Source organism: Herpailurus yagouaroundi, unplaced genomic scaffold, assembly GCF_014898765.1.
Source record: "Herpailurus yagouaroundi ecotype Mexico unplaced genomic scaffold, PumYag 141, whole genome shotgun sequence".
NCBI classification, from domain to species: Eukaryota; Metazoa; Chordata; class Mammalia; order Carnivora; family Felidae; genus Herpailurus; species Herpailurus yagouaroundi.
Genome location: NW_024412396.1, coordinates 9360808 through 9366807, shown reverse-complemented (window position 1 = coordinate 9366807; position 6000 = coordinate 9360808). Strand labels below are relative to the sequence as shown.

The window sequence follows — 6000 nt, the reverse complement described above, 5'->3', positions numbered from 1 at the left end:
CCTCCTGGGATTAGCCTGCTGGAGAGATAGTGATATCTTAGGCAGAGAAAAATGATTTATACTATGGGGAAACACTAAAAATGAAGTAATTCCATGTGTGTTTTATATAACTCTTTGGAAAAAAAAGTTTATTGTAGCAAATGAATTGGTAATATTCTATAATAACCCACCATGTGAATAATTATATAATTTATATACATGTGGGTGTATAATTTAGTTTTTTCAACAATGATTTTTAGGTTTCACGATATAGCACACTTCACAAAAAGTAAAACAGAATGAGAAGTAGCTCAGCTTTGGATTAATGTTAATGGTAGGAATCTCAGAGTTTTGTTTAAAGGCGGGCTCCATATCGTTTTATCTTTCATTAACGGGGAAGCATGTAACACAGTACTTATCAGTTCATTTCAGGAAATAATTGTTACGTGCCTGTATGCTTCAAGTGCATGTTTAGGTGAATTTAATTGAAGTCAAGGAGTAAAATCATTAATAAAAGGAGATACTATTGATACGGTTTCATCAGATTAAATTATATAGAAATAAGTTTACAGCATTGCCATATTACCTGTAAATAGCGGCTGTAATAGTCATAAGATTATCTATTGCCCCTGGTGTTTAAAACTTCTGGGAAAGTTCTTTGAGTGGTATTTACATAACATAATCAAATAGTCTGCAACTTGGATTCAGAACTAATTTTAACGATGTTGGCAAGACATAAATCTTTGTGAATAAGTATAGAGAAAGAAGAAATCAGCAAATCACTGGATGGGTGGATACTTTCAAAGTTTAAGCCTGTCTAGGATTCTAAATATCAAATTGTATCTCAAAGCTTTAAAACAACACTAAAATTGACAAATTTATATCCATAATATACCTGAGATAGTGGGATAATCTGTTTCACATTATGGTAGATTGAGGTAGATATTTAGTAGACGTGCATGTTGCAATTGTACACGAGAGATAGGCTATTGGATTGAGAACCATAAATCTTTTTTTAACGTTTATTTATTATTGAGAGACAGAGAGAAACAGAGCATGAGCAGGGGAGGGGGAGAGAGAGAGGGAGACACAGAATCTGAAGCAGGCTGCAGGCTCTGAGCTGTTAGCACAGAGCCCAATGCAGGGCTTGAACTCAAAAACTGTGAGATCATGACCTGTGCCAAAGTCAGACGCTTAACCGACTGAGCCACCTAGGCGCCCCGAGAGAACCATAAATCTTAACTACAACTGTGCTACTAGCCAACTGTGTGATTTAAAAGAATTTGTTCATTTCTTTGGTGGAAAAATGCTGGGCCACCGTGTTATGGAAATTCCTCTAGTGTGGCTGCCATTACTGCCATTGGAAAAAGGAACATTTTTCCATTCAGCAACCTGAAGGTTGGTTTTCCTTACTACCTGTTCCCAGAATCCCTACACTGTAGGGAATCTAGTGTTTCCTTTCCTAAGGATAGAGCAATACTGTCCTCATGAAACTTACAATCAAGTAGAGAAAGACCAGCACTGAACAAGCTTTACAAGTGTGAGAAGATTTACCAAAGCTAAGTGCAGGATGCACTGAGAGTATACATCTGCCTGAAAGAGCAGTAGATGGAATATCGTCTCCACTAAAAAGACTCCAAAATGGTTTTAACTCTAATCATGTCCTCTTTTCAGAGTTATGGACCTATGTTCCCAATTACACACTTACAATTTCAACCTTAATGGAATTAGCTCTTCCAGTTCCACATTTCTAAACTCAAATTCACCATCTCTTTATCCAAACAACCCTCTTTCTAACTTTCCTACTTATTAGAGTAGCCCTCTCCTTTTCCCAGTCACTTAGGTCTGAATCATCAGCAGACCTAAGATCCATCTTTCATTCTTTCTTGCAATGTGTCTTTCACATCCATTCTGTTGCCATGTGTTAAAGATTCAATTTTGATAATGGCTCTCCTGGGTGATTAGGTTTTCCATTCCCGTATCCACCAGCATTGGGCTTTCAAGTAAGTTAAAAATCAATATTTTTCATCCAATAAATATTCAGTTGTTTATTGAAAAAATATTTAAGTGCCCATTATAGACCAGGCTCCGTGCTAGGGATACAATAGCAGGCAAAACATCTATTGTCTTGCTTTCATGGAGCTTACAGAGTCATAGATGGAGTATATATTAAACAAATAACCTTATAGTACACATATTATCTACTAACTATCAGTGCTATGAAGGGAATGTATGGGTTATCATGCAAAAGGATAACAGGGGTACCTGACCTACTTTGTTGGGGAAGTCCTCTCTGAGACCTAAGGGATGAGGAGTTAGTCAGAGGACTGGAAGGAAAGGCACTGCAAGCGGAGGGGAAAAGTCTTGCAAAGTTTCTTTTTCTAGAGAGTGTAGGGTGTTTGAAACTGGAAAGAAAAGCAGAAGTCAGACTGTGCAGGGTATCAACAGTTTTTCTAAGGAGTTTGGATTCTATTCTAAGGTAGTTGGGAAACCACTGAAGTGTTTTCAGTAAGGGAGTAAAGATAGAGATTTGAGATACATATGAAAAGCTGAAAGAGCAGAAGTTTTTGAAAGATTGTATAGGAAGTAGTAGATAAGAGGCTAGATTTCTGACTGAGGTAATTGGGTAGTTGAAGTGCCATTTGGTGAGACAGGAAACACGGGTTTGGAAGGCAGGATGACAAGCTCAGTTTTGGAAATGTGAAGTGTGAGGAAAATAGGGGTATCTAAGTATCTGTTTAGGAAGTAACTGGATATGTGGATATGTACCTGCAGTCAAGGAGAGCATACATCTAATAAGTGTTAAAGCATGTAGCATAACTGCATGACGAGGTTTTATTCTTAATGTTTATTTTTGAGAGACACAGAGAACAAGTGGGAGAGGGACAGAGAGAGACACACACAGAACTGAAAGCAGGGTCCAGGATCCAAGCTGTCAGCCCAGAGCCCGAGATGGGGCTCAACCCGACATGAGGCTCAAACTCACGAACTGTGAGATCATGACCTGAGCCAAAACGAAGAGTCAGACACTTAACCGACTGATCCACCCAGGCACCCAAGATAGGTTATAGTTAATGCCATATAAACTGATGACTCAGGGAGAATCTTTATGGAAAAAGTGACATTGAGAGGAACTTGAAAGAGAGACAGCATTTTGACAAATAAACCTTGGTTGTCCACATTTGAGAATGATGCCATTTAACGCTGACAAGATGTTCTAAATTTTGAGTTAGTTTACTGCCTGGTGTAGAATGGTAGGGAGTATGTAGATCCTTTCTTTGAAGGGTCCTCAAATGACAGTTTCTATAGATTATCTCTTTTGGGTGGATCACTTTCTTTCAGTTTTTTGCCTTGGAGGTTATAAAGTTGGCTGCCAGTGTTCTGGAAGTCAAATGGGGGAAGGGAGTTCTGGGTATTACCATGTCATATATAAAGTTTTAGTTAGTTTCTCTGTTTTATTTATGGCACCTCTGCCCTTAGCAGCATCTGATGGATGACCCAAGACCAGAGTTCTCTAGGTTTAACTTCCCTAAACGGTAATCTCTGCCAGCTGGTAATCTCTTTCCAGCTTCCAGACTTTTGTCTAGCTCTTCTGTTCTCTTTGCCCTTGTGTGCTGTCTTCCTTCACTGTTTGCTGTGGTCTGAATGTTTGTGTCCCCCCCTCCCCCAAATTTATATGTTGAAATCATAATGCCCAGTATGATGGTATTTGGAGGTGGGCTTTTGGGAGATGGTTAGGTCATGAGGGTAGAGCCTTCATGAATGGGATTTGTGCTTTTACAAAAGATACCCCACAGAGCTCCCTAGCCCCTTCAGCCATGCAAGGACACAAAGAGAGGTCTGCAAGAGGATGAGGACCTTCACCTGACCAGGCTGGCACCCTGATCTCAGGAGTTCCATTCTCCATAACTGTGAGAAATAAAGTTGTGTTGCTTAGAAGCTACTCAGTGTGATACATTATTACAGCAGCCCAAATGGACTAAAACACTGCCATTCACAAGAGAGTTGGAATAAACTTGGGTTTAATCTGTCATGTGTAATAGTAATGCAATTTCTAAAATGTGTCCAAGTATAACAATAGTAAGTATTAGAAGATGATAGATTAATAAAGTATATATTCTAACTTCCTCCTATAATAACATATTTCTCCAAAGGAAATATTTTATAAACTTGGACAGCATTTCGAGCTTCAATTATTTTACAGTTGGTTTAGCGTCACTCATTAGTTCTTATACATGCCTTCAGGCATCCCTTTTCTCTCTTAAGTCTATTTGCATCAGATAATCACTAAATTAATGAAAGCATATTTACATGAAACTGTTTTTAGAGAATAGGCTTTGGATCTACAGCTATTAGAAACAAAAGGCACAAGGACAAAAAGAGCTACATTTAATTAACACTAAATTGTGACATCAACTGACAACAAATAATTAAATTGGGAATTTAGGCTGGTGCTATAGACTGAAGTATAATCATTGTGTGCCTGAGGGTGTGACTTAGAATGATGGCATAAGGTAATATAGGTGGTAGGATGGTCCAAGAGTGACTTATCAAGAGTCTAAGTTAATGGCTGCTTTAAGGAAATAATTGAAGACTGTGTGTCTTTTCTTTTTTTCTCCTCATTTCCTTTCCTATCTTACCAAATACTTTATTTAAACTACAGATTTAAGGGGCGCCTGAGTGGTTCAGTTGGTTAAGCATCCAACTTTGGCTCAGGTCATGATCTCACAGTTCGTGAGTTTCAGCCCTATGTTGGGCTCTGTGCTGACAGCTCAGAGCCTGGAGCCTGCTTCAGATTCTGTGTCTCCCTCTCTCTCTTCCCCTCCCCACTCATGCTCTGTCTCTCTGTCTTAAAAATAAATAAAGCATTTAAAAAAATTTTATAAAAAAATAAAAAAATAAACTACAGATTTAATTTCTTCAAATCTTCATAATTAAACCTTATGACAATAAGAACAAGCTAAGGCTTTCATAAAATTTTTCTTACTTCTGTTAGCTTGTAGTCCCAAACTCCAGCTAGTATAGATTCATTCATCCCTCTGTCAATTCATTCATTCATTCATTCATTCATTCACTCATTCAAGAAATAATGAGCATCACTTTTTAAAGCACCAATTCTGTTTGACATTTTAGAAGATACTGGTGGACACAATGGTGAGCAAAAGAAAATGCAACCAATCCCTGTTGTCAGTCAAGGAGAGGAGACAGATGTTAATTAACTAAACCCAAGAATCAAATAAGCTTAGGTAAGTATCCTGAGGAACAAAAAACAAGTTTTGTTGGCAGGTGTATAATGGAAGAGTCTTACCTGCAGTGGAGAGCCAGGGAAAACTGGAAGGAAATGACAGTTGGGCTGAGATTTTAAGAATGCCAACTTCACTAAGCTAAAGGGGTAGTGGCGTGATGAGAAGAGTATTTACCAGCACAGTAAGAGGGAAGAGTACAAGGCATCTGAGAGAGAATTCAAGCCCAGTGTGGGCAGGGCTTAAAGAGCACCATGACGGGGCTGGGGAAGTAAAATGATGAGATCATAGAATAATGAGAAGCCTGCAATACTAGGAGTGGGAATGAAGGAGTAATGTGAAAGGAAATTTTTCTTCAAATAGCAGTACTTACACAGGAGATATTAAAATTGACTTTTATGTTTCGTCACAGCTATTGTAAGCAGGTAAAGCTGATAAAGGACCAAGAATTTGAGTGACACCCACTCCCCACCACCCCAGGACATAAGACCCTTACTGGATCTAACTGAAGACTCTTTTCTGATTAATGATGAACAAAGAATGGGTCTACTTGTTTTAACCAATTATGTAAAGACCTATTGACTCATTTTATCCAATCCACAGTGCTAGCTTTTGATGCCTAATTAGTAGGAACACTGTGTGTTCTTTCTGGTACTTTTGAGTGCCTGGCTCCAGCCAGGATTTCTTGTTTCCTTGCCCAGCAAGAAAATATTTGGTTTTTAAGTTTTTAGCTTAAGTGTTTTTTGTTTGTTTTGACAGTAAGATGTGGAGGAGATGG

General features: G+C 38.4%; 1 long non-coding RNA gene across 1 annotated transcript; it reads left to right on the top strand.

The window, feature by feature from the left end:
• Positions 1-3773: 3773 nt before the first annotated feature.
• Positions 3774-5945, top strand: LOC121031266 (uncharacterized). Its single transcript, XR_005790637.1, has 3 exons — positions 3774-3890; positions 5113-5225; positions 5635-5945. It is a non-coding gene; the product is annotated as an uncharacterized LOC121031266 (long non-coding RNA).
• The last annotated feature ends 55 nt before the right edge of the window (positions 5946-6000 follow it).